This window comes from Ixodes scapularis, unplaced genomic scaffold (assembly GCF_016920785.2).
Source record: "Ixodes scapularis isolate PalLabHiFi unplaced genomic scaffold, ASM1692078v2 PGA_scaffold0__279_contigs__length_252992795, whole genome shotgun sequence".
In the NCBI taxonomy this organism is placed as follows: Eukaryota; Metazoa; Arthropoda; class Arachnida; order Ixodida; family Ixodidae; genus Ixodes; species Ixodes scapularis.
Genome location: NW_024609835.1, coordinates 131,924,241 through 131,946,665, shown reverse-complemented (window position 1 = coordinate 131,946,665; position 22,425 = coordinate 131,924,241). Strand labels below are relative to the sequence as shown.

Sequence of the window (22,425 nt, the reverse complement as noted above, 5' to 3'; positions counted from 1 at the left end):
GAATCTGCGATATTCCGAACTGAGAAAAATGAACGGAACGTTTCCTTCGCAGATGTCATGCAGTGTGGGGCTTTCGTTTTCTTCCTTAACCAAGCTTAAATATATTTCAAAAATATTGTTCGGCATGTGACACGACGCCATATTGCGAAGATAACTGTGTGGTAAAAACGTGCACATTTAGTGAACAGAATGTTACGCCGAAAACGAGCTGATGATGGCTGAAAAGTATAGTGTCCTTCATTCTCGCTAGTCTCGAGGTTTTGTTGTATTTGATTTAGTAGTGTGTAATATTTTGAAATGTATTCAATCTACTGTGCTTTTTATGTGAATTATTTAAAAGTGTAGGCTAAGAAGGGTGTTCCTCGTAAATTGACTGAAGGCACGTTTCAGCACTGCAAAGCATGGATAGTTTCAAATGAGAGTCGCCCGCCCTAGTTAACTTAAAAAAAGATAAACCCGAAGTGTGGCAGGGATTTGGCGCTTTTTCTTGTTTTCTAAATACAGATATTGTAAGATTACAGTATCACGTGAACCATGCACTTTATAAATATTATACAGCATTTTAGGAAGCTGCGCTGAATTTGGTTTCTAAACAAACAAATAACAAATTTCGTAAAGTGATATGTCTAGAAAATTGACTTTCTATAAATGTTTACTGTTCAAGAGTCGCTACTATGTTCTTTCCTCTTTTTATTGGTCTTCAGGTCTTTGTTTATTCGTTCTGTGAATTATTTTTCTTGCCATCTATAGCGATTGTGAAAGGGAAGTGCCCGAGCAACACGCCTAAGAGACGCCCAACTTGGCCCAAGTTTAGCAATCCTAGGGGCCAAAAAAGGTTTTTCTTGAAAGAATTACTTTGTGATATCAAGGTAAGTGGCTTCTGGGGGCGACATGACGCCACCAGAGGTGAAACCAGAAGTGTAAAGGCGCATGCTCCCAATAATGACCCAAAACAGAGCTGTTTTGGTCTCCCTCGCCACCACAGGTGAAGCATTGGAGATTGATTATGGCACTTGTATGGCGAATTAGGCCCAGAGAAGCCGTGTGAAGCTGAGCAACCTGCGGAGGGTAAAGTCTAATTCTGCATTTCTTTTTTCTTACAATGTAGGGCCAAACAAATTAAATTCCGGCAAAAAAATAAAAATGTTAGAATATAGATTAACGTTTTGGGGCTTTCAGTGTCCTAAAAATGGCAAGACGAAACCCAAGTTTTGGCACAATGAATTATGCAACCTGGGTGAGGGATTCGTAAGATTGTCATTCACATGGCAATTTCCATCTTTTAGTCTTAGGGGTTAAGGACATGATGGAAACGTATATGCTACATTGAAAGTAACCACTCAAGTGCGTGACGGCTTGCATTGGACAGACAATTCAACCTAATTTTAAAACAGAAAATATTGTGACAATAAAAAATTACTTTCAATTGGTAGCCTATCATGGGTTGCAAGGGATAGAAAGGAAAAGAGAAGTGTGAATTGAAGTAGGGGGGATAAAGGACACGCGAAAATTTCGCAAATATATTTGTAAATGGAGTAATTCTTCACAAATATCGAAATTTTGTTGCTGTTCAAGATTAATTTTACTTTCAATAAGCAGTTATATCATTCAAATAGACAAAATCACGATTTTGAAAAAAAAAGACTTACTGATATTAGCGAAAAAGTAGTAAGACTGTTAAAATAATGAAAGCATAAGAATCACATTTGTGTAAAAACAAAACTGTCGGAAACCGCAGAACATTTATACAAGTATGGCATACTTTTAAACTAACTACTTAGAAAGAATGCTGCATTAAAGGGCAACTCCACTCAAAAAGTCTACCCTATCGAAATGACTGATATCGCTTTAAGGGGTCAAAATACGATCATACCCAAAATATCATGTCAAACTGACGCCGCATCACCGATTAAAACCAATATTAAAAATGTTATCCCGGCTCGGTTAGCGGCCCAAAAGCGGGTGAGCAACGCTGGCACCGGCTGAGCTAGTGAAGCAACACTGGGCAATGACGCAGGTTTAGTCCTATGCTCTCGTACGGCCGCCGCGGACGTTTCGTTTCCCGTGGCATTCTGCGATTCTGCTGACGGCAACAGGTGCTTACCACGTTATCCTGTGCGCTGCTATTTTTATTAGCCTCCAGGCAGTTCATTTAACTCCAGCATTGCTTCCGCGACAGCACAGAAGAGAGCGAAGCAGTGCTGCTCGCTCACGCGCGTGTCGTGGAGCCGGAGACTCGCTGGACTCGCGTTGGGTGATGTCTAGCACGACTTGTAGGGCTGTGTTTTGCACCAACAATCCGGTGCGCAACTCGGAGCTGCGGTTCCACCAGTCCCCAAGAGACCGGAAGAGGCACAAGGTGTGGGTCGGTGCCGTTCGCCGGATAGACTTCAGTCTTCGGTCCTCGGAAGACCGTCGACTCCGAGCTCCAACGCAAAGCTCTGCTCCCAGCACTTTACGTCAGACACCTACACACGGGATCTGCGGCTGCTGACTGTTGCGGGTTTCTCCGCGAAACATGCGTCTTTGAACAACGAAACGATGCCGTCGCTTTTCGCGTTTCATCCGTTGGCTGCTCCAGCACGAGCGGCCGGACGCAGCAGGTCGCAGCCCATCTAACTAGCGCGCACATAAAGGCACATTGCCTTTGACAACTTAGACAGCTTGTGGATACATCTGTCCATCTATGTCTTATTATTGATTTTTCTCTCGGTTCGCGAGCAAGAAACAAATACAGTCACGCTGCGCCGGCACTGACCGCATCATATTTATAGCAGTCGTATTCGATTTTCGGCCCGGCAAATTTATAACTACACACTAAAACTTATTACATTTGGTACATATTAACAAAGTGAAGCGGTAAAACAGAAAATCTGCAACTCACGTTCTGTTTTAAAACTCCACGTGCGACTGAGCCGACATTGTTGGTGCGTCAGCTCAGAAGCGCGGGACGAGAACTAGGTCATGCCGACGACGCGCCACTACTATCAGTGTTGCCAAGCTGCTTCAGCCGGTAGTTTCGGTTTCGTCGTGCCGCCGAAACGATACTTGGATTCGTGATATCTACAAAACTATACACAGTATCGAAAAACAAATTATATATTGGGATTCAGGGTCGCTGACTTCGACTAAACAGATCATAACCCAAAAATTCTAAAAATGGAGTGGAGTGGCCCTTTAATGACCGTCAGCCCGCATAAATTACCTATTAAACTAGTTTCGCGACTTTTTTAATATTTGTGCTCGATAGTACGGACTAAGATTTCTTTAAATTGTTTTTATGTTTGATCTTTTCAATGTTCAGACGATGACAAGTCGATCTGCCCAGGGGGCATCTTATGTCTCTGCTTTATTGAACAATTAAGCCAGTGCAGCAAAACTGCTAGCCTTGTGTTTTAATGCGCATCATAAACTACTGATACGCGAACACAGTCTAGGATGTCCGCTCATACAGGTTCCTCCACGTAATCAGAGGGTGATTCGGTCTACGGTCTCCGAGCTAGGGATCGCTAGAATACTCGACCTCCCAACTCCCGTACATTCTTAACATTAAACCTTCTTTATATAGAAACGTACGGTGCTTTAAACATATTTGTGACTGTAGTCGAAATATAAATATGAAATTTAAACACCTTCCGCTGTTTACAGCACTGCGTATGCGAGCGTAAACAAATAAATTGAAAAATGAACAAAAACCCACTGCCGTGACTAGGGGTCAAACCTGGGTTATTGCGGCCACAACGCAAGGTACTAACCACCATACGATCGCGGAACGTCTGGGGGACGTAAGAGATCGAAGCAGGAAGGAACGTGTACGATGGGAGTATAAGGTCATCGCAGACGGCATCACGTTTTTAAATTAGAAAAATTTTCCGCGAGCGTTTTTTGTTACGTTTAAGAGTTACCGTGTATTTCAGCAACCGGCACTTGCGAAGACAACTGTACAAGGTTTGACACTGCGTCCGACTACAGCCAGCACCACAATCCGTTGGAGTCAATCAAAACTCAAAAACTCAAAACCTCAAACTCGTTATTTCTCTCCGTTTGGAGAGAAATAAGCAGCACAAAACACTGTATTGTCACGGCGCTCGTTTTCTTTGTGTGTTTCCTATCCTATAACTCTTATTTTTGTGTACTTGGGTTACCTGGGGATAGGAATCACATAAAGAGGACGAGCGCCGTGACAATGCAATGTTTCGTGCTGCTTGATTTGCTCCAACAGTTTGTAGTGCTGGCTGTGGTCGGACGCAATGTCAAACCTAGTACAGTTGTCTTCGCACATGCCGGTTGCTGAAAGACACGATAACTCTCAATCGTAAAAAAAAGTGCTTGCGGAAAAGTGTTTAGAATTTAAAAACGTGATGTCACCTGCGATGACCTTATTCTTCCATCGTACGCGTTTTTTCCTGCTTCGACCTGTTCCGTCCCTCGGACGTGCCGTGATCGTATAGTGGTTAGTACCTTGCGTTGTGGCCGCAATAACCCAGGTTCGAATCCTGGTCACGGCAGTGCATTTTTGTTTATTGTTTATTTTTTTTTATTTATTCACGCTCGCATACACGCTGCTGTAAACAGCGAAGGGTGTTCAAATTGCATATTTTTATTTCGACTAGAGTCACAAATATGTTTCAAGCACCGTACATTCCTCTATAAAGTCGAACTCGGTGTAAAATAGAGCATTCGCCCCATATATATATATTTTTTGGCAACCAACCTAATGGCGTTATCTATTGGGTATCTCCGGAACGCACTTCCGGCTCACGTATATTTTCCTAACTTTTTAGTCGTCACTGTTTTGTAATAAGGCTGAATTCCGTCTGACAGGGCTATAAGTGGCTATTTCCGGAAGGAAGCCTCTGTATTTGATTTTGCAAATACTGCGAAACCTGCCGTCTAGTTCAGAACCGGAAGCGGTTGGTAGAAATTTCCGCACTGGCGCCATCACGTTTCAACTCACGCGACGAAGAGCAAATTGACCTGTATCTCAGCGGCAACTGTAAATGTCTACACCGATATTAAAAAAAAAATCAAACATAATGAATTTATCAGTAGAATTATGAAAAATATAAAAAAAACACTGCCGTGACCAGGATTCGAACCTGGGTTATTGCGGCCACAACGCAAGGTACTAACCACTATACGATCACGGCACGTCCGAGGGACGAAGTAGGTCGAGGCAGCAAAGAATGTGAAAGACGCAAAAACAAGGTAATTGCTGGCGGACCGGTTATGAGTGGGACTGCACTTTACTTTAGATTAGAATAACACGAACCGAACACGGTAGAATTAAGTGGGGACTTTTAAACGCACTGTTCAGGAACCTTTCGAGCCTAAAGAAGATAACTCTACGATTTTTTTCTGTCCTGTATTGCTCAATTTGCTCTCTGTCCCAAATTACTAAATATCGTAGATGCCTCGCCTCTTGCGCTGCCAAGGTATCACGAAATTGGCTCACAAACCTTAGAAATTATAGCCAAAAAGGAAAAACACGAAAAAAAGTTTTGTGTAGGAGATAGATGAATTGGGCACGTCATCAAAATCGTCAAGTAATTTGAATAGCTGCTTATTCAAAGATATTTCAGTTCCATTCGACTTTTTCTATGTGACCGTTCTAATCTTAGTTTATCTACGGAAGGTATATACACAGCGACATACAAAAATCCGAACATATAAGCGGTCTCGTCATTGACAAGTAAAAAAAAGACAGCATCACATTTTATTATAGTGACTACTGTATGAGAGCGAAGCCGTGCAAGGATGTGCTGGTTTAGAGAAAAATGCAGTATACTTCATAGTTGTAAAGCACATGGTAAGCTAAATTCCCCGATTCGAATTGCGTGAAATCATGACAGAATGAACACCTATCCTACTATTAGCGATAGAGCGGATCTACGTGTGTCGATATCTTGCAACAGAAAAAAAAAATATTTTAATACGAAGTAAGACTGACTTCGCTTCCTATACATATCTTGTGCAATTCAAGTTTATTTTTATTTTTAAATAAGCCATGAGACTATCTGTGCCAAAGGTCTCAAATTCATTCGAGTGTGAGGGCCACTTATAGCTCACCCTCGAAAGAACATGGGCCAACATGGGGGCGCGGGGCTGGGGGTGGCGGGGGGGATATTTGGTTATCTTGGGAGAAAAAAATGAGCAAACAGCAGTGGTGGTTCACGTTTAGAAGCAGCCGATTGTCTTTGCGACACCCCAGAGATTTTCTATTCAAGCAACCGTGTGATGACTCTTTTTTGTAAGTTCACCCTTTTGCCATTTATTGCCTATATTTTGGATATACAACACTATACATGCACGGCTAATGTTATAAGAAGATTTAGAACAATGCAGCTACACGCTCTTGGCACTGGTAGTTTTTAATAGAACGAGAGCAAGCCACTGTCCTTGCCCTTTCACACAATTCAGTAGGATTAACATGCATAGGAAAATGTCTCTTCATTCGGCAGCTCTTGCTTTCCTGACGATTTTTTATAGTAGGATTATAAGATAATTCTTTAATATTAAAGGTATTGTCTGGTGTCTGACAACTAGAAGCCCGAGCTCATACTTTTATTTTTAGCAGTTTCTCCTGCTGAGCAAGGGTTTTTGCACCCGGTGTGACTCCTAGTGCAAACAGCTCGCTCTTGTAGCCCACTGGTGATATTGCCTTTCGGCTTGATTTGCACAAGAAAATAATGTGCAGCCAATATTTAGATGAAGGAATACGCCGTCCGAAAGATAAGCACTATAGTGAAAAATGCCTGAGCACGTTTTATGAGCAGAGTTCTTTTTTGAGCGGAAATAAATTGACGATATAAAACTACAAACCGAGTTATCGGAGCTTGAATAACCAAAGCGGCAATGCAGGGAGTGTCTTAAGAACTACGTGCAGATAGCGTTAGTATAGATCAGGGGGTTTCAAACACACACTGGAACGCGGCCCGGAAGCATTCTCCGGCTATGAGCCCCCGTCTCCCACCTTGAGTGCCACATGCGTCATCAACTATATTATTGCGCATGTGGCACTCGAGGCATGGGAACGGGGGCTCGCAGCAGCGGGAAGCTTGCGGCCCGCCTCTGAGCGTCGCGGGCCGCGTGTTTGAGACCCCTGATCTATGCTAGCGTTATCTGTACGTACTTCGCAAGACGTTGCCTATCTTACCGCTATTGTTCTAGAGCCGATAAATAACTAGGCACTTAAAAAATATCAAACTGAGCTGACTACAGGTTGGTAAGCTGAACGTTTTTATTTTGACTGCTACTGGAGCTTGTCGTTCGCCTATATCTGGTGTGTACTCACAGGCATTAATGTTTTTCGAATCTTTGGTTATATTGTACAAGCAATCCGGATTTGTATTTTATTGTTTTTGTATCTCGCCACACCGATGCACCGCTATAATTTTTTTTAATAACTGCAAAATATAGTTGTCTTTTCTTTTTTTTTTTTGCTTTGTTTAGTTTGCGCGACATTTTGGAAGATCCCTAACGTTAAGCTTTTAAGTAGCGCATTTTCGTTAACCGAAGGCTCATGCCTAGTAAACGTAGTATTGTAAATAAGACTCATGTGCATGCACATGTCAAAACCTGTGGTCACTAGTGCACCGCTTAGCTGCGTTAACACCCAAGATACATGTTGAAAAAAAAAAAAACACGTTTAAACGTTATGCGGAAACTGTTTCGCCGCGGAAACTATTTGGCCGCTTTTCGTGTGATTTGCTTACAAGTGCCCTGCAGGAAAGTAGGCAAACGAGAATTTAGCGAGTGAGTTAGAAGAAGCATGTCTTTTAGTCCAGGAAAGGTGCGTCTAAAATGAGCCTTCCATAAGAGGGCCGTGTTGTAAAGGGCCAGCTGGAAAGATAACGGCTACAAATTGGCCGGCTACAACGGATCAGGTAAAGTAGAACGCCTCAGAAAACGGTTACAGCGGGCCGCGAAGAAAGTCGGTTATAACCCGGACAAGAGGAATCCAACTTGTCACGGCTATGGCTTAATAAATCTGATCGAATTATGGGGCCTACTACACACCAAGAGTCTTACGAATAAGCAATTCTCGCCGAGGCGCTTGGTCTGGACGCGATATATACAAAATGGCAGCGAAGTCACCTTCCACGTCTCCGCGTAAACTGCTATAACCTTGATGATCGCAGAAATGACCGCGTAACGGCTTCAAGTTGACCACTACCTTTGCTAATTGAGCATTTTATGCTCTCAGTAAACGTGCGCCGTTTTATAACACGAAATTGGTTGTCGTCATAACTTTGTCTTTTGCTACTCTACATTGGTGCATGTAATTTTCTTATGTTCTTCACATTTCGCCTACGAGGCGGCACTAGTTTGTGTGCCACACTTGGATAGGCGGTACCTCCCTGCTCTACACTTTTGTTCCTCCAGTAGTGTCGATAAAGACGTGGGAGTTCTGTTGACTCTGCGGAAAAGGTGGCGCAGGGCTGAAAGCACCAAGGGCGGCGAATCGGAGCTACAATTTGAAAACGACGAGTTTGAAAATTGTGCCATCACAAAAATGGTGTAAGGAATCAGACATAAAAATTCAAAGCAGCGACGCCTATTTTTTACACACGCGCTGTGTTATCAATTCCAGCAATTTTCGGGGTTTCTTGTTAGAGCGGAACTCTTAGGCGCCCGTTTCCTGCTTGAGCGGCGTCGGCGTCGGCGTCGGCGTGACCGCGCGTTTCATTATGGGACGTTTCCCATAATGACGTCACATGTGACGTCACCGCGCGTTGCATAATGGGGAATTTCTCCCTCCAAATTTGGCGGAAAATTTTCCCCGCTAAATTTGTCAGAAAACAAATTCCCCGCTAATTTAGTGGTAAAATATTCCCCGCTAAATTTAGCGGAAAACGTTCCCCGCTAAATTCGGCGGAAAAAATTTCCCACTAAATTTAGCGGAGATTTTTTGCCGCTAAATTTAGTGGGAGAATGTTTCTGCTGAATTTATCGGGGAATTTTTTTTTTGCTAAATTTAGTGGGAAAATGTTTCTGCTAAATTTAACGGGGAATTTTTTTCCCGCTGGTGGGGATTTTTTTTTTTCAGCTAAATTTGGCGGGGAAAGTTTTCCGCTGAATTTAGTGGGGAATTACTTGCGCTAATTTTAGCGGGAAATTAGGAAACATTTCCCGCCAAATGGGAGAGGAGCAGGACAAGAGGGTACGGATGAGGAAGAGGGACATACCCTCCCTCCGTTCCTCTTCCTCATCCTCCTCAAGAGTTGCGCTCTAATTCGGCGTAACACGGGATTGTAAAAACCTTTTTTTCTCCCGCTCCTAGCATATAATCATGTCGTTTAACACCTGAGACTGTGGTGCAGAAAGGGAAAACTTTTTGTCGAATGAACAGACACAGAACGGAATGTCTTAAACTCAACAAACTGGTTTATTTCTCTAACGTCCTATATGTCGTCACGAATGAAGGCGACGAGAGGATGAACGGTGAATTGAAAATAAAGGTTTAATTGGCGACCTTCTTCCAGACAAAATAAAGAACGAGCGTCGAGTCATCGGAAAAGCGGGTGGGGAATTGGCGGCTTAACAAAGTGAGAACGTGACTGACTCGACAAGGTCACGGGCAGCTCCTTATCTAGTGTGCGCCGGCATCGCGAAAATTCGACCCAGAAGGTTTGAGCATCGAGCGCTTGGGTAAAAATGAACCGGCGCTTTCGAGAACAAGAAGCTGGGTCAAAATTATAAAAGTTGCGCCCTGAGAAGAAATAAACGCGAATCTTTTAGAATTTCGTGACCGAGAGCTGCCTGCTCGTGCCCGCACTTGGCATTCTCTCTCCCCCCCCCCCCCCCCCCCCCCCCATTTTAAAAGAGAATCCTCCCGATGCAACGCAAGAGGAAGACAAAAATGGCTTATAGAATATACGGTGAAACGAAATAAACATACCGCGTCACAATCCTAACGCGCGTTATAACGGCATGAGTAGAAACCACTACGTGGACTACTTCGGGTCGTGGCGGGCGGCGTCCAAAGTAGCGTTTCAACAGATTCTCGCTGAGGCCGCGGCAGGGAATGAATGGGCGTCCACAGCTACATTCTGTCTCCGGGCTGGAACTCCAAGTCGCAGCAACGAAAGTTGTAATGACCAACGTCCACACGTTGTTGCTCCTTCATCCGAAGGCGGGCTAACTGGCGTACCTCTTCTGCCCGTTGGGTGACCAGCTGGGCGTCTTCAGTGCCGTCCTCCATCAGGTCGTGGGGCAGCATGGCGTGGAGCATTCTCGTTACCTTTCTGCCGTGCACCAGGTGAAAAGGTGTAATCCCAGTGGCTTCTAGAACCGCTGCGATTAAGTGAGCAAACTTGTAAAGTGTAGAGTTAAGTGTAATGAATTAAGTGTAAAGAAAGGAAGTGTAAAGAAAAAGAAGCCCAAAATTACGTGTAGAGATTGAAAAATCTATAGTGTAAAGAAAAAGAGAACCGAATTCAAGGATTATCAGAAAAGGTAAAAGAGGCATTATTAAATGTCCCTAGTCCAGCGGTGCGACTGTTATAATTTTTTCGCTGTGTTTTTTTTAGCTTCAGCTGGCCCAGTTCTCAAGTTTCTCGAACCACCGTGTTCTACGCACACGTGATGTAGGGCAACACCTCATCCCAAGTCTTGTGCTCCGTCCACGTACATCGAGATCATGTGGGCGATGGTGTTGTTAAGTCGCTCCGTCAGCCCGTTGGTCTGCGGGTGGTATGCCGTGGTTCGGCGGTGGTCGGTGTGACTCAGGCGGAGTATCTCTTACGTCAGCTGCGTCATGAACGATGAGCCTCGGTTCGTAACCAGGACTTGGGGAGCGCCGTGTCGGAGGACGATGGACTCACTGAAGAACTTGGCTACTTTTACAGCAGTTCCCGACGGGAGTGTTTCTGTGTCGGCGTACCGGGTGAGATAATCAGTTGCCACGATTATCCAATGGTTTCCCTGCGTCGACAGCGGTAAAAGTACAAGTAGGTCCATTCCAATCTGTTGGAACGGTGCAGTCGGGGGCGCGATCGGCTGCACCAGGCCTGCCGGCTTCATCGGCGGTTTCCTCCGTCGATGGCACTTGTGGCACAATCGTGTCTAGAGGGCGACAGTGTTCGAGAGCCTGGGCCAGTAGTACTTCTCTCGGATCCTTGCGAGAGTCCTCCTTTACCCAAGGTGACCAGATGTCGGATCATCGTGGCAGGCTTGGAAGATCTCTTCTCGGAGACTTGTAGAGTTTACCATGAGCCACGTCGAGTTGCTGTCCTCGAAGTTCTTTTTGTAGAGGATACCTTGCCTGACAGCAAATGTTGGGATGGCACGTGAAAAGGCTCAGGAAATCGTTCCCCCTCGTGGTCAATCAGTGCGCGCAGTTAAGGATTGTCCCGTTGTGGCGCTGCTATGCCGTTAACGCTCATGGTGCCAAGAAAGCGATCGTTATCGACGTCGTCCTTGGCGCAGCCGGTAGCTGACTCGACGGTGCTTCAGGACAGGCAGTCGGCGTTGCTGTGTTTTCGGCCTGATTTGTAGACCACGGTAACGTCGTACTCTTGCAGTTGTAGGCTCCATCGAGCGTGGTGTTCTGATGGGTCCTCCAGGCTCGCTAACCACCATAGCGAGTGGTGGTATTTGACCACTGAGAAAGGGCTCCCGTATGAGTACGGTCGGAGTTTCGTGATGGCCCACACGACGGCCAGACATTCCTTCTCGGTCGCCGAGTAACCTTGTTCCGCGTTCGAAAACGTCCTACTAGCGTAGGCGATCACGCGTTTGTACCCTCTTGTCGTTGGATCAGTACCGCTCCGAGTCCTGTATTTTTGTGTGCGTGTGAACTTCCGTTTCGGCTGATGGGTCGAAGTGCCCAACAATCGGTGCTGACTGCACTGGTCGCTTTAGCTTGTCCAAAAGACTGTTGTTCTTCCTCGCTTCATTCAAAGTTCACAGCGTCTTTTGTGAGGTGCGTGAACGCCGCAGAATGCTTCACGAAATCTCGAACGAACTGGCTGAAGTACGCGCAGAGCCCGTGGAATCTTCGGACGACCTTCTTGTCGGTTGGCGGCAAAAACCGCCCACCGACAGCCCACAGAGCTACTTTTAGCCACCTTCTATACGCAGAGATCTCTATTGTTGAAAGCATTTTCAGACACAAACACATACATACAATGATTGCCAACCACCTTCTACGCAAATATATCTGCGAAGAAGGTGGTTGAGAATGATTTCATTGCGGGTCTGACCATTTGGTCTCTTCTGATTGTGCATGTTCTTTGTGTTTGAAAATGTTTTCAGCGAAATTTATTTATACGCGCTTTGCGGGATTACCTTTAAAATTTGGATTTCTTTCTTGGTTTCCTCGGGACCAGATGTTTTTGTTTCTTTTCCTCGTTAGGGCAGGCGTTTTGGTTGGGAACGAGTCGTCGAAAGCCGTCTTCGTTTTTCGCGCGTGTTTTTTTTTAGTACTAGACAAGTTGATGCAAGCAGTGTTTTCTGCCTGGCCCATCAATGGCTGCCCAAACAGACCACATCAAATGCCATGCCTGGCAAAAAAAAAACACAAAAAAACCTGCACTTTTTTTTTCTTTTTTAAGAAGTGCGCGTTGCGGCGCGTTTGTACATAATCAGTGAGAACATCAACCACGCAAACAGCTCGGCTTTCCATCTGGCCTCCTCGCTGTCGCCTCCTCCACTTTCTTGTGTTCGGGAGATCGGAGACTCACAACGTCGAAGGCTTTGACGACAGCCCGCAGAACGTGAGAGTGGCTGTTCTGACCCACGTAATTAGCATGCTCCAAGCCTCTGCCCAGGGACTAATGGGGGGGGGGGGGGGGGGGGGGGGAAGACTCTCCTTCCGGCAAAAAAAGAAAAAAAGCTCCCAAAGAAAAACTTGAACAAAAGGTAAGCCCCCGATTTCGGTACATCAAACAATTAAAAAAAAATCTGATTCCGGTACATCAAACATAAAAACACATACAGCTCTAAAGGGTTCTTCGGTTTGTCCATATTTTGCACCCTAAAAAAGTTGTTGTCAAAAAGTATCTTCATAAAAAAAACATAAGGGTTTCTTTTTAGCCACTTTTTTATGCGAAAAGTTTTTTGGGAAAACCCGCTAAGAAGTTCTGTTGAGCTCTTTTTCATAAATAAGTTTTTTATGGACAACCATTCAAGAGCTTTTTTAATCACTTTTTTATGCAACGGTTTTTCTCATGAAACTCTGAGAAGTTCTTATCAGCTCGTTTTGTGATGAATCAGTTCACCATAAAAATCCTTATTGAATTCTTCTAAGATCTTTTTAGGGACGACTGTTCTTCATAAAAAAAAACTCCTCAGGTACTATTTTAAGCTCTTTTTTTTTCACCAAGTAACTTCAATTAGAGGCTCATATGAAGAGGTTTAGAACATGAGACGATGTATAAGAAAGGGGCAATACACAACGCGTCTAAATTAGGGGCGTGTTTTGGGTTACCCTTTTTCTACGCTGTCTCTTGTTTCAAATCTCTGCAAGGGTACCTTATAAAGAATCACTTACTCGAAAAAGAAAGAAAGAAAAAAAAAAGAAAAGAAAAATGAACTCTTCCCCAAAGTGCCCTTGATGATGATTTTTCCTCGTATTTTTACGCTTCAAAAAGCCAATAAAATATTAGCCCTTTTAGCATGTCAAATACGTCCACAAACAGGCTGAGAACAATAAGGTCACTTTTTATGGAGCTCTTGGTGTATTGAAAAATTGCTGGCTGTCGTGGTGCTTCAAGAGTACATTTATAACTGCTGTTTATGTCAAGATTAAAAAATTGAGGTATAGGGCAATATATGTAAGGAAAACAAGAGGTGCCCTAGATTCTGCAACTTCTCACTCTTTATAGGGGAAATCATCAGAGAGGATAAAGTTGCTGAGCAGCATAATTACGTTCATTCGATATTATTAGAATAAAACGGGGTGCACAGCTAAATTTTTTATCTGCCTAAAATGTAAATATTCTGGTTTTTCATTTCATTTCATTTATTTGCACCTTAAGGGTCCGTGAAGGGCATTACATAAGGGGGGGGGGGGTATTCAAGTTTTATACAACAGAGAAACGCAAGTACAAGAAAAAACAGAAAAGGAAACTAAAACACACTTAACACACTCAACACACTCAGGTCTGCTCAAAGTTACACAACTCATAGCACTAGTAGGACGATAAATGAAGTTTAATACACGATAGAAAATGAATCGGATCCACAATGGTGATAATGGACGATGGGAGGTTGTTCTAGTCGCTGATGGCCTGAGGGAGGAATGATCGATTGAATGCGTTTGTAGAGCCTGAAATACGCTTGATTTTACATGCGTTGTTAAGGCGTGAAGATGTTCGGTCGGGGGGTGATAGCAACTCATTTTTAAGGACTGGAATGTGGTAGTAGATTTCATGAAGAAGGCAGAGCTGAGAGACTTCCCTGCGGAGCTGCAAAGAGGACATGGTTAGTTGACTTTTCAAGGCGGAAACACTGAATGAGTGATCATAAGTAGACAGGATGAAACGAGCAGCCCTGTTTTGAACTGCTTCGAGGTTGTTAATTAGGTAAATTTGATGGGGATTCCAGATGGTAGCGGCGTATTCTAATTTAGGTCTGACGTACGTGTCGTACGCCAGTTTTCGAACCAGGGGAGGTGCGGATCGTAGGTTACGTCTTATTAGTCCAAGGGTCCTTGATGAGTCAGCAGTAATGGCTTCAATGTGATTATTCCAGGATAGGTCGGGTGTTAGTCTTACACCAAGATATTTATACATAGAAACATTCTCAATTAAGTCGGAGTCCAGGTAGTATTGGTAGAACAGTACAGATTTGTTCCTAGTGAAGCGAATTAGTTTGCATTTAGATTTATTTAACGACATCAACCAGTCATCGCACCATTTGTTAATTTTAGATAAGTCACTTTGAAGTTGGTCGTTATCTTGCACACATGTTACTTTGTTATAGACGACGCAGTCATCTGCAAATAGACGTATTTTAGAGGAAATATTGCTAGGGAGGTCATTTATATATATTAAGAATAACAGAGGCCCTAAAACAGACCCCTGCGGAACACCAGAAGTCACGTTTGTTAGGGATGATTCTCGGTCATTAATTGACGTTAGTTCCACGCGGGACGAAAGAAAGTCACGTATCCATGAAAATGTGAGTGGGTCAATGTGTAGAGATGACAACTTAGAGAGTAGGCGTTGATGAGGGACACGGTCGAAGGCTTTTGAGAAATCAAGAAAAACGGCGTCAGTCTGAGTATGACATTCAAGGTTAGTGTGTAGGTCACTAACAAAATCACAAAGCTGAGTCCCTTTTGAAAACCGTGCTGCTGCTTGAAGAAAAAAGAATTACTTGCTAGGTGAGACATGATATGGGAGTAAAGTATATGCTCTAGTAATTTGCAAGAGATGGAGGTTAATGATATTGGGCGATAATTAGACACAGAAGAGCGACTACCCTGCTTAAAAACTGGGACTACCCTGGCCATCTTCCAGTCAGAGGGAAGGCAGCATTCAGAAAGTGATTGGGTAAAGATCAATTTAAGAAACTCGCTTGAAATTATGCTAGTATTTTTTAGGATTTTAGAGTTGATATTATCGGGACCAGCAGATGATGTAAGTTTTAATTTATCAATTAGATTTTTTATTCCGGCAGAAGTAACAGTGATAGGGGGCATAGGCTCGTAGGTTTGATCGGGGAATATGGGAACGCTGTCCAAGCACTCGTTTGTAAAAACTGAAGAAAAGTAATCATTAAAGACTCTAGGGCAGTCGCTCTCCTGGATGGGGTCGCCATTAGCGTTTTTAAGATGGATGACAGGGTTGCTACTTTTCGGCAAGATTAAGCTCCAGAACTTCCTTGGGTTACTATGAAGTATATTAGGTAAGTCGTGAAAAAAGAATTTTTTTTTAGAGAGTCGAAGACTACTGGTGTATGCTTTTAGGGCAGAATTGTAAGCATCCCAGGCTTGGGGGGTGTTCGTACGTTTGGCTTTTGTGAAGAGTCTTTTCTTCCTATTGCCTAATGAGAGCAGAGTTTTTGTAAACCAAGGATTTGTCGTGTCAGAGCGTATATGAATGGTTGGAACAAACATGTGTACCAGATTATTTATTTTACTCTTGAATAGCACCCAATTTTCTTCTACTGATCTACAATAAAAATTAGAAATGAAATGATCGAAGAAAATGGTCAACTCATGGTTAAGTGATGCGTAGTCAGCTTTGTTGTAATCGTGAATAATTTTGGAAATGGGATGCTTCATGAGAACGGGAAGTGACAAGTCGATGTGCAGTACTTTGTGATCACTGAGCCCATCGCAGTAGTGAATGGATTTGACAAGGTCAGATGACGTAGTTAAAACCAAGTCGAGGATGTTGTCAGAGCGTGTTGGTTTATCAACTAACTGTGTGAAGTTTAGGTTGAGACACATATCTAGGAACAATTTTGATGCGGTGGAGCTTCCTGGTGATAGATTAGGCCAGTCTATGGAAGGGAAATTAAAGTCGCCAAAGAGGAGCATGTCAGCTTTCGGGAAACGATTTTTTATGTCCAGAAGCACGGAGCACAGTTCTGTATGAAAGGATGAAGCACAATCCGGTGGCCTATAACATACACCAAGAATGACTTTGCTGGACGATGTAGAAATGCATATACACAGAAATTCTAAACCATGGTTAACTAAACAAATGTTAAAAGAGGAAATATTCTTTTTTATTGCGATTAGCACACCGCCGCCTCTCCTGCTGGGCCGGTCGTGCCGGAAAATGTTATAGCATAGATGTGCAGGGAAAAGTTCTTTATCTTCAATATCAGGTTTTAACCAGGTTTCCGTGAGAATGACTATGTCAGACGAATTGTCCTCAAGAACACTATGCAGCGCGGTACGTTTTGGAATGATGCTACGGATATTTGTGAAAAAGACAGATAATGTTTGATTTTTATCGCGCGTTACGGTATGAGGGGAAGATGACAAAGCTTTGTTTTTTTTACGTGTACCTAGTTATGCGAGCTCAACTACAGACTGAGACTCTACGTTAAAGACGAAACGTTTGTTATTGATGTGCAGTTTGTTAAAACGAACTTTAAACGGCACATTTAGACTCTTTCCATACTCATAAAGCTTACTGCGGGCAAAGCGTACGGCCTCAGAAAAATCCTCACGGACGGCAAAATGTGTGTCTTTCAGTTTGAATCCTGCAGCCAAAATGCTCTCTTTGTCTTTAAACCGGGAAAACTTGACGATGATTGGCCTATGTTTATCAGGTTGAAATTTCCCCAGACGGTGCGATCTCTCTAGATTAGAGGGATCCAGCTGTACGCCTAGATTGTTAGCGCAGAAATCGATAATTTTTCTTTCCGATTGGCTCCATGTTTCCGCCTGGTCATCTGGGCAGCCAAAAAATAAAAGATTCGATCTTCGAAGCCTGTTTTCGTTATCGTCACACTGTTTCTGGATGCTGGTTAGCTCGACGGACATGTTAAGAACGGGTGAAATCCCAGGTGTGGCGCTCGTCGCAACAAGACTAGTTTCCACAGCAGATAACCTGGTAGATAGTTGCTGGACGGTGGCGTCTGTTGCCTTCAGTCCGCTATCTAAGGACGCGACTTTTGCGAAAATCTCCGACTGTGAGGCCTCAATTCTCTGAACTGTTGCAAGAATGCTTTCTAGTTGCTCACTGACCGTCAGTGGGCCCGGGTTAGATTCCACGTAACCCGACAAAGCTAAGAGTAGTCGGGAGACTAAAGATATGTATGAGTAATGAAAACAGCAGTAACAAAGATACTTCCATGAAGTGCACACATTGTCGTAGGGGCTCGACACTAAAAAAAGGCACAAATCATTACTGCGGAAACATTTGGCATTCCTAAGGTAACTAACCTGAATAAACAAGTGCGGTTTCGTCATGGCGTCAGCAGCGATGTCGAGCCTCAACTGGCCAGACCGTTGAAGCGGCTTTAGTAGACCCTCCCCAGGCTCCGTAGTCGTTGCTCCTCGTTGCCAGCCGAAGTTGGTGAAACTGGCTGAGCTTAGCAGAGTGGGCGTGTGCGGCATTTGTACGGTGTCATCCTCCTTGAACAGATGATGTGCGTCGTCGGTGGAACCACGGGTCACGGTCGGGCAATCCACGGCAAGCTTCGATGGGACGATAGCAGACAGGAGCAGCACCTGAATAAACAAGTGCGGTTTCGTCATGGCGTCAGCAGCGATGTCGAGCCCCAACTGGCCAGACCGTTGAAGCGGCTTTAGTAGACCCTCCCCAGGCTCCGCAGTCGTTGCTCCTCGTTGCCAGCCGAAGTTGGTGAAACTGGCTGAGCTTAGCAGAGTGGGCGTGTGCGGCATTTGTACGGTGTCATCCTCCTTGAACAGATGATGTGCGTCGTCGGTGGAACCACGGGTCACGGTCGGGCAATCCACGGCAAGCTTCGATGGGACGATAGCAGACAGGAGCAGCACCTGAATAAACAAGTGCGGTTTCGTCATGGCGTCAGTAGCGATGTCGAGCCCCAACTGGCCAGACCGTTGAAGCGGCTTTAGTAGACCCTCCCCAGGCTCCGCAGTCGTTGCTCCTCGTTGCCAGCCGAAGTTGGTGAAACTGGCTGAGCTTAGCAGAGTGGGCGTGTGCGGCATTTGTACGGTGTCATCCTCCTTGAACAGATGATGTGCGTCGTCGGTGGAACCACGGGTCACGGTCGGGCAATCCACGGCAAGCTTCGATGGGACGATAGCAGACAGGAGCAGCACCTGAATAAACAAGTGCGGTTTCGTCATGGCGTCAGCAGCGATGTCGAGCCCGAGAAATGAACAACTTCAAAGACTCATAAGCCTTAACCAGAGTTCATGCAACTATGACCTATTTTCATGCAACACCAAGGGCTTTCACAGTCAGCAACAAATGTGTAGTGTCACTGAAACTGTAACGTCAACAAAACATGTTCATGACCGAAAAAGTAGCTCTTGGGAACTGTTGTTGGCATATCAATAAAAATCCTGGGCCACGTTGGTAGGCTAAAGCTTGATATTCAATTTTGCAAGAATCTAAAAAACAAATGCTCATACATGGCTATGCTACGCTAACATATTTATTCATTAGTATTCCAGTAAAAAGATGATAGTCTTAACGCATGATATGCTAGTTCTGGGGAAAGTTAAAGGCTGTAAGAATTATAACATATCTTCTTCAACAGAAGCATCGTAAGTAATCGCGAAGGAGGGAGATTTCTCTCCCATTCCGTCGAATCGTTTGCTCTGAAATCTCTGACATTTATGGGGAATGGGAAGGCGGGGGGGGGGGGGGGAGGGAGAGGGAAAGAATGGTTGCGGTGAAATTGCACCCCATTCTTTGATGTTACTGCGTGGCAACAATGCAATATTACCTACTTAAACAACACCGCTAAAATGTAACCTTTTTCTTAGAGTACTCAGAGCAACGGACAGTTGTTAGTAGATAGCCATATGTCAGAATTCTTATATGTTATTATTATTATGTTCGCGGATTATTTTAAAAATTGTTTTTCTTTCGGTAACCAATCTTTTCAGCCTGGTGACAATTTCCTATACTGTCATTATTTTTTGTATTCTGTGCGTGCTGATTCAGCTGAAATCGCCGAAGCGATTAAAAACTGAAACCGAAGTTTTTCAGTGGCGCGGATGGGATACCAAGTTTTATTATCAAAGGATGCAGTGAACTGTTCGTTCCGATTCTAAAGCATATCTTCAATCTTTCTCTTAGTTCGAGAACATTTCTGTCTCTTTGGAAAACATCGGTGGTCATTCCGCTTCTAAAAATTGGCGATGCGTCCCTTGTTACAAATTATCACCCAATTTCCTTGCTTTGTGGCTTTTCGAAAGTTTTCGAGCTTGTCATCCGCTAGAGAATGCTATTTTATTTCCGACAAAACATAACTTCATTGCAGCATGGTTTTTTGAGTGGCCGGTCAGTCGAAACTAATTTATGTACATTTTTAGATTTTTCTGCCCCCTTTGTGGCTAATAGAGGACAAGTCGACTCAATATATTTTGATATGACTAAAGCGTTCGACAAAATGAGCCATAAATTACTCTTGCGTAAACTGTCTTCATATGAAGTGTGTCTTGAATTATGCGAATGGTTTGACAGCTATTTGTCACTGCGCCCAAACTCTGTTCGGGTTGGTGACTGTTTCTCTGAAATTTTTTTTTCGTCGTCCGGAGTTCCCCAGGGATCAATACTTGACCCTCTTTTGTTCTTGATCTTCATAAATGATATTGGGTCTTTTGTAAACAGTTCCGAACTACTTCTTTTTGCTGACGACCTTAAGTTGTTCAAAAGCATTAATAGTCTTAAAGATTGCGATGTCCTACAAGGTGACGTTACCAGCGTTCTTCAGTGGTGTAAAAATAATCAATTGCTGCTAAACCCCAAAAAACAAAAATGATTTCTTTTTGCCGTAGGCATTCTGTTTTTGAGTCTACTTATTATCTCGATGGATCGCCAATACAGCATGTATCAATCTTAAAGGACCTTGGTGTGTGTTTTGACAGCGCTTTATTTTTTTTAAATCATGTGTCATTGGTCGTGGGCAATGATTTTAGAACGTTAGGGGTAATTTCTCGTTTGATGCGTAATTTTAGAAACCCTCATTCATTGGTTAACCTTTTTAATTCTTTAGTGAGGTCACGACTCGAGTTTGCTTCTGTCGTATGGAACTCGATTTCTAACACACATGCTATGAGCATAGAAAATGTTCAGAAAAGACTTTGAGCGGCGCTTTTATTATAGGTATGGATATTTAATGAAAATGTTATCTCTTCCTCTACTGTCTAAAAGGAGGACGGTTCGTGATTTAAATTTTCTGCACATGGTTGCGAATGGCGCTGTTGATTCGGCTCAACTCCTTGCAAAAGTGAACTTTCATATTCCATTCCGAGTAACTAGACACTTTGTTTGTTTTGATGTTCGCTGGCCATGTAACACCTCACCCCTCTTACGGATTCAGTCATTATATAATACCTTCGCTCCACCCCACCTTGATATATCTGCATCAATTTCTATGTACCGTCGCGATTTAAATGATATTATTCTAGCCCCTTAGCATTATGTTTGTCTTGGATGTTTTATCTTTTTAGTAAATGTTTAGAGCCTATGTACTTGCTTGCTCATTTTGCTTGTTGTGTTGGTGCACCAATAAGAAGACCAATGTGGTTGTTTTTGGGCACCCAAAAATAAAGATTATTATAGACTATTATAAAGATAAGAATCCGGTCTTTCAAGATGTCCGCCGGGAGACTTTGCAAAGACACAAAAAGCCAGACCTAAAAGTTAAACATCTATATCATCTTCACCGGGCAGCTAAATAGACTTCAAAAAATATTTTGTGCCCATGAAGAGTGATGTCATTTCTGTACCTTGGCAGGATGCGACGTCCATCACATAGTCGCCGGGCAAAAGGCAGGCTGCTGCACCTGTGACGTTACGAATATCTAACAGCGGCACCAGGGATGGGCAAGATACTTCCAAATATGTATCGAAATAGAAATACAAAATACTTCGTCAAAAATGTATTTAATTACAAATCTAATTACATTTCCAAAAAAGCATTTAAATACAAGATACAAATACAACCAAATGTATTTGGTCTCCTCCAATTACTTTTCCAAATACATTCCTCAAAATTTGCGTCAGCGACTTCAGGGCACCTGCAACGGGTCTCCGGGTATCTCATTTTATTTTTGCATCGCACACTCGGGAGTTAGTGTGCGAGGCTCTAGTAACGCAATAAAAATATAATCACAAAAAAAAATGTAATCAGCTTGGACGTAATAGGTGAAAAAAGTACAGAGCTTCAAGCAGCTTTTTGGCGATTACATTTTGGTATAGACCAACAAAGAACCGAGAAGACCGAGACGCGCAGCACTAGCTAGAGAATGTTTTATTGTTGCAACTCGCACCAGTTACAAAAATCTGGACGACCCACGCATTTAGAATGTTCCAGGCAAAACTATGGATGGAAATCAGGCTGGAAAGCATCACAAGTTATCACAGGCACTTATTTAGCCAGTCTGCCTGTGAACGTCGATTTCGTCACTATTCTTGCCCTGGACTAGCACCGTAATCACAAAGTCACTAAACGTTAGTGCTTGATAGAGAGACATTGCATTCGGTGCAGAACGTAGTTTTCTTCCTGCTCTGGACAGTGACAATAAACTTGAGGGATGTATTTTCGCCCATAAAATTGTATTTAATTACAATTGTATTGCAAATACCCACGTCTTAGTATTTAAATACACACGTCAAATACATTACCCAATTTGTAATTAAATAAAAATGCAAAATACACAAAGTATCTGAAATACGTATTTCAAATACTTGTATTTGAAATACTGCCCATCCCTGAGCGGCACTAATCCGTCCATAAGTTTTTAGAATAAAGAAGGGTCGAAAATGTTTCTTCCTGCCATGGTGGGCTACTTAA

General features: G+C 43.4%; 2 non-coding genes across 2 annotated transcripts; one reads left to right on the top strand and one right to left on the bottom strand.

Annotated features, from left to right (window-relative positions):
* The first annotated feature begins 4,436 nt into the window (after positions 1 to 4,436).
* Trnah-gug lies at positions 4,437 to 4,508 on the top strand. The gene has a single exon. It is a non-coding gene; the product is annotated as a tRNA-His (tRNA).
* Positions 4,509 to 5,078: 570 nt separating this feature from the next.
* Trnah-gug lies at positions 5,079 to 5,150 on the bottom strand. The gene has a single exon. It is a non-coding gene; the product is annotated as a tRNA-His (tRNA).
* Between the last annotated feature and the right edge of the window lie 17,275 nt (positions 5,151 to 22,425).